The sequence below is a fragment of the Aythya ferina genome (genome assembly GCF_964211825.1).
Source record: "Aythya ferina genome assembly, chromosome: 2".
NCBI classification, from domain to species: Eukaryota; Metazoa; Chordata; class Aves; order Anseriformes; family Anatidae; genus Aythya; species Aythya ferina.
In genome coordinates this window covers 33495780-33515379 of record NC_140297.1, presented here as the reverse complement: position 1 = coordinate 33515379, position 19600 = coordinate 33495780, and the positions used below count along the sequence as shown (strand labels likewise).

At 37.2% G+C, this 19600-nt stretch overlaps 1 long non-coding RNA gene across 1 annotated transcript; it reads left to right on the top strand.

The window, feature by feature from the left end:
- Nucleotides 1–4468: 4468 nt before the first annotated feature.
- Nucleotides 4469–19143, top strand: LOC311430691. The gene is made up of 3 exons (XR_014688940.1): nucleotides 4469–4720; nucleotides 8774–8899; nucleotides 18094–19143. It is a non-coding gene; the product is annotated as an uncharacterized lncRNA (long non-coding RNA).
- Nucleotides 19144–19600: the final 457 nt, after the last annotated feature.

Below are 19600 nucleotides of genomic sequence, written 5' to 3'. Positions count from 1 at the left end.
ATTTTTCATTACATTAATAGAAACATGTATAAATAATAAATATATCTGGAACTGTAAGAAACAAAGAACACACAAAGAATACTTGCATATGCACATGAAAAGAAATTGCTTCCCACTAACATCACCAGGTATATATCTTTCTAATCATCAGGATTACATGTAAATTTATGGTAATGCAAGAGGTCACGTTTTTTTTGTTGTTGTTGTTTGTTTGTTTGTTTTTTTAATATAACTATTTTTCCTAGCACCAGTTTTAAAGTGAATACCTTCACTTTTGAAAAATTTGCATTATTTTTCTTACTGATGAAACTATAAGATTTGCTGTGTGAGAGCTTTAATCTGTTAAAGGAATCTATTTTGATCAACAGAGGGCACTCTATGGTTTTCAAAGGGGCTTAATAGAAGCCTAAGAGGGTTGAGTAGGAGATGACTGAATATGGTTTTCGAAGAGTGTTTAGTACTGGTCAATCTATAATTTATTGGAAATGTTACTGATTTCTACAATAACATAGAGTACAGGAATGAAAGAGAACCCCATCATTTGTAAAGTCAGATACTAGGATTAAACCTGTGATGAACACAGTCAGCTCTTAGTTACATCTTCAAAATTGTAAATTATGTGTAAAAGTTGTAACATACTCTTGGTTAAAAGTGCACTTAGTAATGCACGTTTTACCCTTGCTGATTGTTTAAAAATGTTGACTTCAAATATCCTAAGTGTAGACAGGTCAGAAACTACTGCTGTTCCATATAGGTTATTTCTTCCAGGTCATAAATAGGTTAGTTTCCTGGCACCAGGAAATGTTATGCTATTGATTTTACAGACCATTTTGATTTCTGTTGTTTGTTTATTTTCAAATAAAAATCATTGTACTTAAATCCAGACTTTGAAGGGATTTTTTAATTATTTTTTTTTTAGAGCAAATTAAGTATTTTTAGCGTATCTGTCTAGAAAGTGGTGAAGTAGAGTGGAGTAATCTAAGGAAGACATAACACAAAAAATACAATATAAAACTTCACAAATGACTTAGTATGTCAACTCATATAAAACTTTACAAATGACTTAGTATGTCAATTCATAGTAAAATGAGATAGAAAGCAAACTATGAGTATTTGGCAGGAGTACTGTATGCACAACTATCGTACATTAAGATAGCATACATGTATTAGTAGAAAGTCAAAAGATCATAAAAATTAAATAGAGAAACACAGGAAAGGCCCGAAAAAGACAGGAGTCTGACACTGATGCAGTTTTAAATATGTTCTTGATGTTCAACAAAAACTTCAAGCATGGGATGAACACAAAGATGAGCGTACTTGCATTACAGAGTATAGACATCTCTAGTTAGAGGTAAGAGATTGAGGGTTAAAGCAGAGAAAAGCATAGTAAATCCTCATTTTATCCATTAATCTATTTTAATCCCCATGGAATTGCTGTATATGTTTGTAATTACAGACAATAAGAAAGCCAGTGAAGAACTAGTCAAAGACGAGAGGGCAAATTCTTCTCTCTTTTCCCTGAATGTGGAATCAATTGAGTGATTTCGGTGGTGCTGCTGGAAATGTGCATGGATCACAATTTAGCTCTAATAAGGAACAATAATACCTTTCTTGCAAAGCTGGCGAGTGGAAGTGAAAAGCTGTTTTCCTTGATTTAACACTTAGGTTTGCCAACAGCTGCTTCAACATTTATAGACATGGTACCCACTGACCACCAAATAACCATAAATTTATTTCTTCATATTTTTGAGTTGTAGGCATAAAAATAATTATGTCCGATTAAATCTATATTTGCTTTCACATTTTACTAACTCTGTAATAGATATGAATTGTTGAATTGTTGCAATGTATTATATCGAAACAAAAATCTGACAAGTTAGAGGCAGGCTCTCTCCAGAGGTTACAAAGCAGTAATTTATTAGGTGCAGTCAGGTTGCTGTATTTCACAGTTTCATTCCAGCTAGAGTCCATGGTGTCTGGTACACGACAACATAACTTGGGGTAGCATGCTGTAGGAGATTCGGGTGCTCTTTTTGTCTCCAGGCTCCTGTCAGTGAACTGTTTTAACATAGAAATCCAGAAAAAAAATATATCTCTGTAGGATAAAGAGACCTTCAGAGTGCTGTTATGAAATATTGCTTCTTTGTATGACATATTTTCTCCACCTGGAAAATTAAGTTATGGCTAGTGTTCCTAAACACTTGTTTCTGTAAGAAAATGTGCATTCGACTTGTTCCAATATGAAATCTGTGCGATGATAACAGACACTGTGCCTGCAAGTGTGGAGCTACAGAGACTGAATTTTGCTTCTTCCTGCTGAGCACATAATGCCTTTCACCACATAATATTTAACCTTATGTGTTCTACCACAGTCCTTGGTAACACTTCATTTTAAGTGTGCCTGCATTATTAATTCATTTGGTATTCACTGTAATAACACTGATCATAATTAACTTGTTCTATAGCCTGGTGAATGTCGGAAGTACTTACATGGAATTCCACTGCAATTCAGCATTAATTAATGTACCACCTAATTTTTGTACTGAAGCAAGCATGTGTAATCTGTCTCACGAAGCAACTACTTTAACATCTCATAGTGATCTAAATATTTGGAGCATAGGGGTGTTGTGAATACATTGGACATGTTCATTCTCCGAGGAATATTGTAGATACTGCATGGAGAAATTATGCAAGAATGACATTGTCTAAAATACAATACACACAACATACTCTGCATGTCATTAGGTAAAGTATATTGCACTGCATTTAACACTGATAAGTATATTTCTTTCTACTTTACAGTACATGCAAATAACCATACTGTATTTCCAGAATTAAAAGGAAATTATACAAGAAATATCTTTACATTTATTTTTTTTTCTTCTTACTTTTCTAAAGCTATACACCACTATACATATTCATATATAGCAGCTGAAGTGATTTTGTTATATTGAACACTATGTAGCAGCTTAACCAACTTGTTTAAAGCAATGTCATTGTGAACTAAATCTACCGTAAACTAAAAACAAACATAAATACTTTTTAAAAGGGAAGGTAAATGTGAAAATTAGCACAATGTAAAATAAAAATACATTTCAAAGCAACTTAGTGAAGTACATATACTGCTACTTGATTTCAGTGCATCCCTTAAACTACTATTTTCAGGGACTCAAGTTTGTGGGGGAAACTGAACCTAGGCAATAACAAGACAGGCATTGTCTCAGCATGAAAACTGGTTTTATTTCAGAATGACCCACTGTTGCTTATTTTCTAATGATGGAGATGGCATATATGTATAAAGCATATGTATATATTCTGCATTCACACAAAACCTGTTCATATCAACAAAATATTTGGGATGTCTGCTTCAGCTTGTTTGATATTTCAGGTTTTGTGTGGGAGTGCATGTGAATTTTTCCTTTTTCTATGCTAAAAAACACCTTGGTTATAAAATATAAGTTTGAAAACTGAAAGCAATGCCATATAATATAGGCTGTTGCCTCATGTTTAAATCACATTCATTAAACTAACAGTCCACAAAGTCCTCTGAATGAATTTCTCTTGGTTTACGTGAACGAACCAAGGGAATTTAAAATAAACAGAATTCAGCCAGTAAATGTCTTAAAATAATATTGATTTCTTTTGCAGTCCAAACCTGTACTGTGGAACACTCTCAGTATTGGAAATCAATGACAAAATTTTAATTGACTTCAACAAGACCAGGCTATCATCTATTAAATTTAAGATTGAAACCATGCTTTATTTTTTTATCCAACGCACTGCAAATGATAGTTTGAATAGAGATTTTCTCATCTTTAATAAGTAACTATGATTTCCATTAGCAATAACAGGTGTTATATAGTAAGTGGAAGAGGAATCCCAATACTCTATGCAATGTTAACTAGTAAGACAGAAGATATGAGACAGCAGAGATTTTCAATATTTTATTTCTTGGAACTTCCAGGGTTGTTTTTTTGTTGTTGCTGTTGGTTTGGTTTTGTTTTGGTTTTGCCTTCAGTATGAAAAGCAGATCTTTGAACACATTGGAACAATGAGAAAATATGACTTCAGAAGAAAACACAGCATTTAGTTGATTACTTCTTCAGTAGAAGATCTGTCACCGTGGCTACTTGAAGGTCACTAAGGGGTGACTTTCTGCTTTGGAGGGTGAACTTAAAGGCATTTAGGTGCCCATTTTAGCCACCAGTAAGTTTTCATAAGCTTTAAATGTCAAAGCCCTGAATTCAGCTCCCTAATCTGAACAAATATACCTTTCACTCTGTGCTTCCTATTAACCTATTTTGGATTTTGGAGTCTTCATTTTCTAGAAGTATTTTTTCCTCACGTGTTTGTTGGATTATATAGCCTGAATTTATTCAGGCAACACCCTCCTAAGAAGGAAATTTGAGAGGCTCGCTGTTGCAATAAACTTTCTTTTTTTTTTTTTTTTTTCCTCTTGCCTGGTGATCATCACATCCTAGTAACTGCCAGAGCAAGAACTTTCAAAACCTTTCAGCTGAGTTACCAGGACAATATATTTTGTTTAATATTGAATTTCTGTAGTATTTCTCATATGGAATGAGAACTGGATCCTGCATCACGAAGATCAGCTCTCAGTTAGACCTTCCAAAGGGCTTGTTGGACCTTCGTCTCATGAAGCTGTATCTAGACACCTTCCTGGAAATACTCTAAATTCAGTTTCAGTATTGGTGTTATTTGGGTAAGCAGATGACTTTCTTTTTTCTCAAAGTTCTCTAAATAGTAATGATTTGAAATGTTTTATCAATCTCAAAAAGACACACACACAAAAAAACAAACAAACAAACAAACAAACAAAAAAAACCCACTTTAAATACATAAGAGATCCAGGTGTTTTCTGTTATGCAGAGGAGCGGCAAAAAGGAACGGAGGAATATTAAATATCTTTCCTTTTCCTCCTTGCTTATGAAAAGTAAGCTGCAATAAAAATTAGCTGGACTACATTATTTGGAAAACATGTCAGAGTACTAGTGCCAATAAAAGCAGTCCTTAGGAGGACGGGATTAGGTACTGTGATCAGAAAATAAGCACTTTTTCAATAATATAAAACAGATTAAAAAAATAAAAAATAAAGCAAACAATAACTGTAAAGTTGTTAGAACAGAAATGGTGGAAAGAATGTAGGATTGGTATGAAAAGAATAAACAGAGTTAGGGGAAAACCACAGAATCGATTAACCCTGCAAAAATTTCCTACTAAAGTAGTGTTTACCATAGTGGGATAGTCACATGTTAATACAACATTTAATTATAATACTTATAACCTCAGTGTCAGCACAAAAAGCACATTCTTTAAAATTATATAGAAGGAACATGAATACAACATTGTCATATGCTTTCGCTTTATTTCTGATGTGTTTTGTGTTTAGTTTCTCTTCACCAGTGGAACAATACTCATTTATCTTCCAGATAGGTACAGTTATTTATTATGATTTACTTCACAGTCAAAAAACCTTTCAGAGATACTTGTGTTAAAAAAAAAAAAAAAAAAAAAATGGTACCAAAAAACTAGTTCTAGTCCAGAGACTAGAACTTAAACTCCTCTAGAGCATGAACCATGATTGCATCACGATAGCAAGATACAGTCTAAACATGAGATGTGGAACAGGAGAAAAAAAGGAGCAGTTAAAAGGCAAACAATATTAATCACATCTGATTTATAGTTCTTTTACATTCACTTTATTCCAGTAACATCAGTGTTGCTTTCCTGATTTATTGCTATGCTGAATATAAAGTCAAAATATATATCTACACCCCACACTTCATTCAAATCTGAACTCAGCCCACATCTCACCCCCATCCTGCTGCTGTTGTGTCCCAGTACTGTGTCATACATTCAGGGACATTTGCCAACAACAGGAGCTAAGCTACTGCAGCCATGATGGTATAAGGATGTAGGCAGAGAAAAATTTGAGCTGTAGTCAGGCCTGTGAGCACTTCTCATGTGTTTCAGTAATGATTGAAGTCTCCTTTCTTGTCTTTGTGCTGAACCACGTTAGGGTGCTCTTGTGGTCAGTTACAGCTAAGAAAGGGTTTAAAAATTCTCCCTACGCACAGCTTCTCCTCACTGAGATTCTACCCTGAAAAGAAACTTTGAACCTGGGTCTAGGTAGGAAGAGTAGAGCATTAGACTTGATTTTCCCAGGTGGCTTCCAGGAATGCTCTAGATAGCTGCCAGTCAAAGTTTTGGGAGATGAGAGTGTTTGGATGGTCTGTATATGAATATAGCGGTGGTTTAAAACCTAAGCAGAAAAGCGGATCTTGAGAAAAGGAAAGCAGAAAGAAAACCTCCTGAGAAGATTTAAATTTTTTTTCAACACCTGAGAAGTTTTTAAAATCACAAAGAATTAGTATCAATAAGACTATGCCAATTGCCAATGACACACAGGACGTAATTGGATACAAATAAGCCAAAATAGATTTAAATCAGACAATGAAATAACAAAACGTAGACTAAAAATATTTTTTTCGTACCTTGATCCATATTCACAATTAAAATAGATTGGTCTCTAAGTCAAAAGTAAAATACTATTGAAAATAAATATCTTTGAAGAAACAAAGTTAGTAACTGAACATACGCTACAGTCTAAAGCTCATGGATTTCTTATAGCAATCATAAATCTTTTTCCGTTCCTCTTGGCTTAACCACATGATATCTGAGTTCAGTATAGTGACATATATCAGCAACATCTCTATTGTTCTTGCTTGATTTAGCATCTGATCTCCTCATATGTGTTAGGTGAAGCAGGTCTCCAAACTCAGATATTAGCATATCAAAAAAATTTTCTTGATAAGTCTTCTTCATCTTTTAATGCTAAGATTTCTGCTTTGCATGTGTAAGCATGTGTGTTTCCTGTTAGGCTATGAATTTAGGCTCCCATAAGAACCCCCATGAAGCTTAATGTTTTTGATATTTTAGCTGTATGACTTTCATGAGCCTAAGAATATAGCCTCAGAATACCACCAAGAAGCGATGGTGTCTCTGCCTTTGTGGTGTTTTTAGCTTTAAACAAACAAACAAATAAATAAATAAACAAATAAAGGATGGTTAGAACTTTGTGAACAGTTTTTTCCAGAATTATAAGGTCTGTGGGTAAAACATCGATCTGAGAACAATGGTGGTTTTCCTGATCAGGGAAAGAAAAAATCAGTTCTAGGCATGAGGATACTGCCTAGACTTGACTAGGTTTTCATGAGTGTGTCCCCTCAGCTGCTGTGTGATGTCAGGTGACTCATTAACTACTTTAAGGTCCCATATGTAACACGAAAGTCCTAAACTTTAACATGATTCCTAAACTTTCCCATAATCTCTAGAAAAACTCCTTCCCCAAGAAGCAGTGGGAGATTATTAAAAGAGCTGTTTTACATCTCTTTTATTAGGTAAGACTACCTAACGCTGTAATTGCACTTAATGCAATTGCATGCTGCAACACTGCTGTAACTCCTGTTTTCACAGGTTCTGCCATTATAAACTCATCCATCCAGCACCATTGGAGGAAGCTTGAATGAGTCCTACTGACTGTGACTACTGTGACTGTGACTTTTTTTTTTCTAGCAAAAAATGACACTTCTTTGCATGGATGCTGTGAGCAACACTTCACAGCAGTGCTGTCAGTCAATGTCCATAAGTGTCCATAGAAGTCCCGTGCAAATGGTAATGGAAGATTCCTGTTGCACACTTCTACCACACCCTCTTTTCTATCTGTGTCTGCCTTAATTTGTGCTCACAAATTCATTCTCCAAAGCTGAAGGAAAACAAACAAACAAACAAGCAACACTAAGATGCCACATATCCACATGAGAAAAGACCCCTTACATGTAAGGCTACTGTTTAAGCTTCAGCTCCCTAGAAACACCAACACTCAAATGAAATCCTGATATTTCAAATACTGCCCATGATATATGAAGTTCTCAGAACTGAGGTCTTGAGCTGGAGGTTTTTCCCAGTTGTACAGTAGGTTGGAAGGTTTTACACTGACATTTTTTTTTAGCAGAGATTTGTAATGTGTGTGTTTGGAGATGTCCTCAGCCAGTAAGCTTTTGCTTGCCTTGGGGTGCAATCTCTACATAGCAAATTCCTTTGGAGTGAAACTAAATCAGAGGTGGCATTAGCTGAGCAGCTACTGCTTTAACTGCTAGTGGACATCTAGACCACAAGATTAGAGGTGAAAACAACAACAACAAAAAGAAATAAATAAATAGATAGATAGATTGTTTTCTGTTTGAATATTTCTTCCATCTCCTCCTCTAGCAGCTGCATAGCATCACAACAGGAGCTGAGTTAAAATACTTGGTAGTCCTACTCTTCCCATAACATCAGCTGTATCATCAATGAGTGAAAAAGGATATCGTTAGCACAGTGTATCAGATGTCTTTTTTTTTTTATTATTTTCCTGAGAACTTTGTATTTTCCAATGTTTTGTGTATATTTAATCCTTATGCTTTTAAAAGACCAAGAGGAAAATGTGCAATTTTCCTGCAATTTAATGCAAAGAAAAAAGGGGAAAGGGAAATGGACTGTAAAAAAATACAAAGGAGTATAATGCATTTTTGCCCTGAAGTTTTGAAAACATTCATGGTTTTTTTTGAGCTTGGGCTCAACCAATGCTCATGTGCACTAGGAAATACATGTTTGTAGGAAGAATGTCAGACAAGATTACATGTAAGGACCATTTGTAACTATGGATCTGCTTTTTTATTACATGGTTAGATAAGAAATGTTTTATATTTTTCAGGAGCCATGCAGCAAAGAATTTGCACCACTTAGTAGAGATAACACGTGAAGTATCAAACAGATCATTTCAACCTTGAACTCCAAGCAGCTCACTTGTAAGAATTCCTGCAACAAAGCATGAAGACAGGTGAAACACATCTTATGCTTTTTTTTGTGTGTGTGTGTGAACTTAGAAGTCTGCCCTACACATGCGTGACTTCATCACCTTGTGTTGTGTTCCCTGTTTTCCTTCTATAAATATCTCAAACTTTTATGAATTCAGTCCTTCTGTGCATCCCAGGGAAGGGCAAGCAAGTGCTTGGTAGTTCCTTGTTGCTATTTAGCAAGATTCCTCTACCATAAATAGTTCTTTGAGACTGACAAAATAAACAAGGTTTTAAAAATGTCTTTAGATATGTAAAGAAGGTCTTAGGTACTCTCTGGAATTCACAGACATGCCTTAGTGCCACCAAAATATAGAGGAATGATATACATAATCTACCTTTTTTTTTTTTTTTTAATCACATGTAATTTATATCTGTTTAACCATCGAAACAGCCATATATATGAACTACAGGTTGTTCTCAAGCATACAGCACTAGCTATACTTACTGCACACTGCCTTTTCAAGATCATCTTGAAGAATACAGAACTAAAAACTAAGCAGCCTTTCCATTAGTAATCTTCAAGTTCATGAGACTCACTACATTCCATCATTTCAAAATCTGAGTATATATCGAGATATGCTTTTCTATCCTGGTTTTTCAAAAAGATGAAACATATCTTACATTACTTCTAATAAAATTGACTATGTCATTTTTAGACATGAAAGAATGGCTTGAAATTCCCATTGATAAGAAAACAGTTTTATAAAAAATATACTTAAGTGCAATGTAGTAATAACAATAACCAACATATGCAGTAGTCAAGATTTCCATTAAATTGTATACTGCTTCAGAAAAACAAGCATTTAAATCATCTACCCAGAGCCAGGAAATAGGTTTATTCTTCTCAAAAGGTAAGGGAAAAATAAATAAGTTTGATGGAAGAATTCATAGAAGCTGATAAGTAGTTGGTCCAGAAAAACAACAACAAAACATAAAGTTCTACAACCCTGTTACCTCTGTTACCCTGTAACAACTGTTACCTCCTTTAAAAGGGATGTAATGATGGAGTGAGTCCACAGGAAGTCCTTCCTAGTATGTGGTGAAGCCACAGCTGGAGAAAGAGCTGCAGTATTTGGCCTACACTGTTGTAGGCACCGAGGCCAGGGTCTGTGCCAGATCTGGGGACTGATGGCCAGCTCCATGTTGGTTTACACAATACCTGAAATCTGCTGCCTCTGGACTTCAGTCTGGAGCTCTCTGACTGACCACTGCTCACAGAGCTGGTGAGATGTTGTGTCAGGTGGGCAGCTGAAGCTGTAAGTGCCATTTGTGAATCCTCGTGCCTGGGAAGAACAGTCTGAAATTCCCAGGGTCCTTCAGGTTCCCAGGAGCAGCCAGCACACAACAGCAGTGAACTTCTGCCTCAAAAGTTAGCAGCACTTTCCTGTGACAAAGCTGGGGAGCAGAGTGCAGGGCAATGGCCCTCAAACCTATTTCAGACTCAGACTAAGGGTCAGCTCCTCCTCCCACATCAATCAACACCCTATATTATTCCCCATCCTCTCACCACTAAAGGGGAGCCCTACAGCTGGGATCAGAGCTTTCTTATTTAAACCATGTGAGGAGAAACAGTTTACTAAAAAGGTCATTCATTTCAAACTTTCCTGAACTAACAGCAGTGACTGAGTTATGTCACATTTGCAAGAGAGAATCCCAAGAGAAGCTGGCTTTCAATGATCACCATGAATTTTAGTCCTATCTTTGTGCTTAACCATATTGTGCCTAATTTTATACATGACTGTGTGCAAAGAGTGGCTCGTAGCCACATTATTTCAGCTGGGATGCCAAAGGGGAATCACATTCCAGGCAGTGATAAGATTTTCTGTGAGTTCTCTACCTGAGCTCCTGCAAGGTGGGAGTTTCTCCTGTACCAGCCTCAGGGATGCTGCTCTTGGTTCTCAACACCTGCAGACAGATAGCAGGGGAGAGCTGGGGCCAGGAGCTGCTTTTGCTGTCTCTCATTGGTAGCAAAATAGCACTAAACACTAATTATAGCTCCTGATTTTACCCATCTGTGCCACACAGAGATACTTACCAAACATATAATATCAGTATTTGGGATGCTTTTAATGTCGCTTACTACTTTTCTGTTGCATTTATTCCTGGAGGGTCTACCTCAGTGAAACTACTCTGCATACTGTTTCTCATTTACTTGAGGTATGGTTGAATATGCTCAGTAAACTTCTGAAATGTCCCTTTACAAGGTAAGGTAAAAGAATCTTTGTAGCCATCATTAGATGTCTTCACCACAATATTTACTACTGCAATCAGGACAAAGCAAATGGATGTTTTTGGCAGCAAAAAGCAGCCTTAAAAAAGACAGTGAGTATTGTTGTTTTCCTTGCAAAGTATAAAATTCCTCAAAAATTACATGGTGTCACACAGCCTGCCATAGCTTATAAAAAAATGATGCACTGCCTTTAGTTTTATTAGGAAAATTACACTGTGTTAACTCTTTGTGTCTTTGAGGGCATGTCTCTGCATTGCTCAGTAAAGCTCGTTCCAGACAGATCCATACAATGTACATGGCACAGTGTAATGCTGTATGGAGAAACTTACTGTGGAAAGACTGGATCAGAGCACCTCATCGGCACTGGCAAAGGCTGCAGCCCACGGTCTGGGAGCCAGAGTGCTCCTGGCTTGGGAAGAGGAAAGCTCAGGAGCACAAAGGACCTGCAGGAGAGCCTCGCTCTTGCTACTGCAAGAATGGAGGCATGGCAGCAAAGATGAAGCATTTTAATGTTTTCCTCAGTAGCAGCAGCCAGTTTGGGTTTTTGGTCCCTGGAATAAGCAAAATAGGTGGCAGAGTAGCTCAGTACCAAAAGAAACTAGAACTGTAGTTAAGCACCCAATTTTCTAAAACCTGTCATGAAGCAGACCCACTAACTCCAAACAGAGTTCCATTGATGTAGCTGTCCTGCTCCTAGTGACAGGGAAGCCTGGCAGGTGCTCACACATGTTCTTGTGTAGCGCAGACCTTCCCCAATACTCTGGAGCAATGGATTTTCACCCACATGTGCAAAGGAGCCACTTTGTGAGGCTGTTGTTCAAAGTAGAAAGCTACAGGCTAGTCTAAGAAATGTTTGAAAAATTGACCTTATGAAAAGTACACTACCCAAACATTAATACAGCTCCCATAAAGCAAAGTTGAGTGAGACAACAAAGCAAAACCACAAGGACTGTATGCATCAAATATGTTTCTGCCTCTCACTCTACTACAGAGGAGGTGCTCCTGCTTAGAGCAAGAAATGTAGTTGCAGAAACAGACAGCCACTTCCTGCACACAAAGGAAAGATTTTCTGCATAAAATACTATGCAGCATAAAATATTGTTTCAAGGATGCAAATTCTTGGTGTCAGCCCTTATGGCAACCAGGAAAACATGTAGAAGATGAGTCCAGATACACTTAAAATAGAAAAAACAAAACAGAACTAACAAAATTTCTAAAAAAAAAAAAAGAAGAAGAAGGAGAAGCCTTTGGCCAATACCTAAACTAAATTCTAATTGTATTTAAGGGTGCTGCAGATTTAGACAGACTGTTCATTGCCAGGACGAAGACTGTGGGGTGAATGCCCTACCAAAGCACACACAGTTGTACACACATATAGCTTTTCAAATTGGGAGAAATCTCTTCAGAAATTCAATGCCTATGTGTTCTGGACCCTCTCCTGCTTAAAATCTTGCAGCCTCACAGTGTTAGTTACCTGTGGCTTTATCAAAACAAGTGCTGTAATTTCTTCTTTGTATTAAAAAAAGAGTGAAGACACATCTACACAATTCATCTGAAAGTAGAATTGACAATATTCCTTGTTGGCACAACTTCTGACATCAATGGGGCCATAATAACACAGAAAAGAGAGGAAACAAGATCTTTTTCTTTAAAAGAGCAGCATACAAGAAGATAGTGGGGAGATTCAAATGAGGGGAATCATTTTCTAACCAAGAAGAGCTGCTATGCTATCAGCACAGACTTGTGCTGTGGTTTTTGAAATGCAGCCCATTAATTATTTGCTATGCCAGTTTCGAGAGAATAGGAGGGTCTCTGTAGGAGAATAGGATGTGCATATGAGCATCCTTGACGGGAGTTAGGAGCATTCATCAAGACAGACTTCTTATACTAAATTACAGAAAAGAGCTAAATTCACAATATCGATGGGTTAGAAAATACCATGGAGTAACAAGGTAACAGAATATTTCTAACCTTTTTGTAAAAGTCACCTTAGAGGAGACCCAGCCGGCAGTCCTTGTTCTTCTGGAGCTTTCTCCCCCAGAATCTGAAGAAGTGGAGGCATACACAGAGAGAAAGGAGCCAAGAGAGCCACTATTTTGGAACAGCCATAACTTCCAAACCAGTGTTTTAGTGGAGATGGCACTCTTCCTCTAGTCTTTTTCTGAACACTGTAATTGAATGGGGTATTTTGGATTTACTTCTGTTACTTTCTTTTATGAAAATCAACATTTCATAATGGAGTTTTTTGGGGTATTTTATTTATTCATTTTTAATGAAAAGACATGCTTAATATTAATGATAAGCATTAATAAATTCAGTCCACTCCTGTACAACGGACATAATGCTCTTGGCATCACTGCAAGAAACAAAGCAGAACAATTATGAGTCATCAAATGTATTTGTCAGAGGATTTTGTATTGCAAAAAAAGCCTGTTCATGTTAGCATAGAGCTGAAAGACAAGGAGTGAATTATAGCTTGGAAAGTGATGGGATAGATATAAAATCCAAGGGTCCAGAGGCCAACTGACTATATAGGCTCAGCTGGAGACAGAAAATACATGTTATGTATTTTTTCAATGGGTTCTTCCATTTATCCTGTTAAGAAGTAGTGACTCCCCAAATCAAATGTGAGTTAGGCTAGAATTTTAATCACACTGGAAACATTGCCACTGCAATTGGTATTTGAAGCTTTCCTAACTGATTGTTATGTTATTTGTTCTACTGTGAATGCAGAGAACCAGCAACACAGACACAGTGGCTGTGGAGAGCAGGACAGGCACAGTGATGTACATGAAGCGACATGAAAAGTGTATAGCTCCTGATGAAGTGGCACATATGCATCCTTCCTTCCTAGATGCTGGTATCAAAGGCAGTCCTGGCTCTGTTCTGATAACCCAGACAGTTTGCAGCAGGGGGTCACAAAAACTTTAAATCTCCTTTGTACTGTTATCATTGCTCAAAGAGAGCTCTTAAGAGGTACCTTCAGGGTATATGCAGATAAGAATCTGTCTCTTGTCATTCTAATTTTAATTACTGGGACTAATTTAGAAAAATGACATCGTTTTTTTCTTTTTCTTTTTCTTTCTTTCTTTTTTTTTTTTTTTTTTTTTTTTTTTTTTTTTTTCCGACTTTAGCAGAAGAGCTTTAATTACTTTTTGCACATTTTTTGAGGAAAATAAACTTCTGCTATTGGAGATTTTTATTTTTGTAAAATGAAAACATGAGATTGGGGAATAGCCTAGCATTATACTCACATTCAGGGTGTTATTTTAGGATAGTAAATGAAGACTTCAAAAATTCATGAGAATTGAGGTGGAACTTCAGATGGAAAGGAGCTGATGTTCTCATCTTTTAACTTTATTTGTAGGCTTACTGAATATCAGGAGGTTTAAATCAGTGTAGTACAGGAAGTTTCAGTGGATGCAAGTTTATGTTCTGTCCTATAGGGAAAGTAATTTTAATACGAAAGCAATTCTGACTCCACAAGAATTCTTTATAGATATGTTGTTAGATAAAAACAAGCAACTTAAGAAGAAGGACTGACTGTGTGCCCCTGAAGGCAGTAACTGAGTTTTCTGCAAGGGCTTTCACTAGGTCTTGTTTGCAGGTCCCTGACATAAAGCTTTGGTAGGATCTTGTGCAATGAAACAGTCAGCCTGACAGAATTCTAAGAAAATGAATGAAACAACCAGTTTGGTGCAGGAATCCGTTCTTCTTGCAATCCTTTGTGGAACTTTTTGTCTGCCTTTTGTTTTGTTTTGTATAAAAAGCCATTTACAGTAAAGAAAATTCAAATAATTATGTTAATTGAGCTTAGTTTGAAATCAAAACTAAGTGATAGAATTTTATGTGCACTGAATTTGGAAGAAAAGTAACAGTGGGAAGAACTGTGACAATTCAAGATACTTCCATCTCAGCAGTCATCTGCCCTGGGTCAGCTGTAAAACTGGGATATTGTTCAGACACTATTTTTTTGCTCTCCACATTGAAGTTCCACAGAATAGAATTTTTTATTTCAAGCACCATTTCTCTTCCTGAGAAACAAGTAATACTCCTCTGTTGATCTCTGTGAGATCTTACATTAGTTAGAGATAGAACTGTAATATTCTGGGGATTTCTTGCACTGAGTTCTTTCTTTCCAACAGAATTATTTCTTTATTATAACATAAGTTTATTTTCATGAATACTTTCTACCTTATCTTTTCTCCCATGAAAAAATAGGAGCAGAATCAAAAGAATATGAAAAGTTTATCTAAACTCTTTCATGTTATGAGTTTAGTAGTGTCATTCTCAAAGATGTAACACTTGTTTGACATACATGAAAGAAATGTATAAATGAAGATAAGTAAATGGCTACATTTTTTTTTTGTAATGCTCCCAACCAAATGGCTTCCCGTTCAGCTGAAGAGAAGGTTTTATTTCTCTAAAATAGCTTAGTAATACAGTTTTTCAATTTCTCTCATGAGAATGGTTTAAATTTACTCTTCAGAAACAAGAGTATACTCTCAGCTCTGGTGAGGCTGCACCTTGAGTACTGTGTTCAGCTTTGGGCCCCTCACTACAAGAAGGACATTGAGGCACTGGAACATGCCCAGAGAAGGGCTACAAAGCTGGTGAAGGTCCTGGAACACAAGTCCTGTGGGGAACAGCTGAGGGAACTGGGGTTGTTCAGTCTGGAGAAGAGGAGGCTCAGGGGAGATCTTATTGCTCTCTGTAACTACCTGAAAGGGTCAGCCTCTTCTCACAGGTAACTAGTGATAGGACTAGAGGGAATGGCCTCAAGTTGCACCAGGGAAGGTTTTGGTTGGAAATGAGGAGACATTTCTTCTCAGAAAGAGTAGTCAGATATTGGAACGGGTTGTCCAGGGAGATGGTGGCATCACGGTCCCTGGGGGTGTTTAAGAAAAGGTTGGACATGGTGCTTAGGGACATGGTTTAGTGGGTGATATTGTTTATAGGGTGATGGTTGGACCAGATGATCTTGGAAGTCTTTTCCAACCTTAATGATTCTATGATTCTATAATTGCAGACGTTGGTGGAGCTTTTCTTGATTTCAGCAGGCATGCTGTTAGGAATCTCATCCCACAGATATTCACCCACTGACACAGGGATTCATCTCACCTAATTTGGTTGTCTAAAAATTAGGTTATGGCTCTGGCCTCTTTATTTATGCTCTTTCTACAGACAAGGGAAAGATACAAGTACCTCCAGAGAGCATTTAATTTTACCAGTCTTTGATATATGCTACAGCATGGGATAAATCTTCTCTCTAAGTGCCTGTCTCTCTCTTCAGAGGGAACCTAAGAAGTTAAGTGCAAATGGGGCACTTAACTTTGGGACGGCTTAATACACTGAACATATGAAACGACTTCCTTGTGATGACTCTGTTAGATAAGCTGGCAGGCACAGTGGCAGCACTTGGAAAAGTTATGTGTCAGCCCTCTACCCAACATACAGGTTAGAGGTAGATACTGTTGCAGCATGGATGTTAGAAAGCCACATGTACCTGAAACTCGGTCATCCCAGTTTGGTGTAGTGTATTAACTGAAACCCACGATGCAATCGAGTTTGTGTTAAGATGCGAGGCTGTGAACTATGACAGTGAGGGTCAGGCAGGCAGGCTGTTTGCTGCTTGTGCTTCTAGAGAGCAACCTCTAGCAGAAGTGTGGGGTAGAGGACAATTCACACAGATAACATCCCTAACTGGTTAATTTATAAAAGATTCTGCCAATCCTAGTAGAAGATTAATTCAAGCATCCTGGTGATTCTTAAAGGCATAAAGTTTGAGCCTAATTTTCACTCATTGCCCAACCTTCCCTTTTGTGTACTGAAAAATCAACCACAACTAAAACTTGAAATAAATCATGACATCTTCTATTATTCCATCTTCCTCAGATCACGGGTAATGTTTTAATTGTGAAAACTGTAGCTGTACTGCAAGGATGACAATTGTAAGGATTTTTAAAACAGTTCCATATATTACATGTTAACAGACAAGGTGTTTTTGATCAGAAAGGAAAGAGGTGAACCCCCCTCACTACTTTTAAACACTACTGAAGAAAGACAAGCAAAAGCAGGAGACCAGGAAGAGCCCTGTGAGTCTGCAAGCCCAGTTCTCTGGGGGCAGGCAGTTATGTGGACATCAGGAACTGGGGCTCTCATTTCAGCTCTAAAGTCATGGCACACAGTCAAAGTTATTCCACAGTCTGAAACAGCCGTGATAATCCTGGCCAAGATTTATGTTGCCCATGGAGACTAGCTATGGGAAAATGCAATTAGTATGAACACAATGTAGTGAGTAGTGTAACTGTACTGTTCTCTATTACAGATATGCCATTTACACATATTAAACCAAAGATACATAAAGGTATGTTATTAGCTAGGCATTCACACCAACTATGTTCTCAATGCATGATACATACATTAATAAAAATTATCCATAGCTAGTTCCACTGTTCACTAGTAAGATTCCCTGCAGACTTGAATACAAAATTGTTTTTTATGTTGTATAAAAGGGATTCCTATGGCATTTCTTAGTTTGATCCTTTCTCCAACAGTTTCACTTTAAGATGACTGAGAATGTGCAAATATATGAAAAAGGTAATTTTAGGCTTATAGTTAAGTAATTAAAGAAGCCTAATAACACATTGGCTTATAATATGATTTCCTTCATTATACAAATTTCTCTATTTTGAGTTCCCTGGTTTGATATACCACTGTGTTTAGTCACCAAGTTACAAGAGAAATACATGTTTCTACTAGGCCTTTAAATCACACTATAGTGATTTAAAGTCGTTTAATAAGAAAACCTACACATAGATGTGATGCTTTACAAAACTCTTTAAAGAGGCAGTCATCTGAAAGTCTCTGTGTTAGTTATTTCAAATGTTAAAATATTATACTTTTCTCTACATCTACTCTGGCCATTTTCACCTATGCAAATAGACAACAAATTGAAAAATAATGGCCCGGGGCCACCCAGCTGGAAAGCAGCTCAGCAGAAAAGGACATAGGAGACCTGGCTGACAACAAGTTGAACATGAGCGAGCAACATGCCCTTGCCATTAAGAAGGTTAACAGTATTCTTGGCTGTATGAGGCAAAGTATTACCAGCAGGTCAAGAGAGGTGATCCTTCTGCTCTACCCAGTGTTGATGTTTCACCTGGAGTAACACATTCAGTTCTGGAGCTGCCAGTACAGAAGAGACATGGACATACTGGAAAGAGTCCAGTGGTGGGCACAATTAGGATCAAAAGACTGGAGCAACTCTCCTATGAGGAGAAGTGAAGAAAATTGGGACTGTTCAGCATGAAGAAGGCTCTGGGGGCATCTATACATACCTGAAGGGAAGTTGTAAAGAACATGGAGACAGGTTCTTTTCAGCTATGCCCAGTGCCAGGACAAGAGGCAATGGGCACAAATCAGAACACAGGAGGTTCTGTCTAAAAGTGAGGAAGGACTGTACTGTGATGGTGACAGAGCACTGGTACAAGTTGCCCAGAGAGGCTGTGGAGTCTCCCACCTTGGAGAATTTCAAAAGCCACCTGGACATGGTCTTGGGCACGTTGTTCTGGGTGGCCCTTCTTGAGCAGTAAGGTTGGACAAGATGATGTCCAGAGGACCCTTCCAACCTCAACAATTCTGTGATTCTATGCCAATCTTGTTATGATTTAAATGCGATAATGCCCATTAGTTACTGTTCTGTAAAATGAATAGTTGTCATTATTCTTCATTTCCAACCACTTCTGCTTCCAAATGTGCAAGCTATGTGAGAGTGCTGACAAACTTGAATTCTCCCACTGGGATGCAGGCTGCATATAACTGGACAATGCTGATGAATGGCTGAACTGACCATCAGCTAGTGACTGCTGCATCCAACTGAGGGAAGCTGGAGTACTTTCACAATAAGGTTTATGGAAGAGCTCATGAAACAAGTGTAAATCATTGCTATTTTCAGACCTATGTATGTATGAAAATAAACTGACCTGAATTTCAGCTTTTCTTTTGTAAATCTGTAAGAATTCTGGACCTTTTTCATACCCTTTCACTTGAGTTGTAGGACAGATGAGCGGTATGGTAGTTGCATCAGCCAAAATTCGCAAGTGTTGTGCTAATACTACACTTTCATTTGCAGATTTAAATGCCTTCACAGGAAAAGACAGGATATGCCACAAAGTCTCATTCTGATTTTGCTTCTGTTTATAGCAGTGTAAATTTACAGACCTAGTGGAAATCCTTGTTTAAAATAGTATGAGAGGAATCTGCCTTTGATTCTGCAGGCATAAAACAAAATAAATAAAGCCCTAAACTTTTTAATAACATAATCTAAAAGTTAAAGCAAACCCCACTAAGAGTCTAAATGTAAGCAGGGTAGCAAATTTAAATCCCTGTGAATAATAAAGTGTTTCAATAACACCTTTAAAGTTAAAAATATAAATGTTTATTACACTAG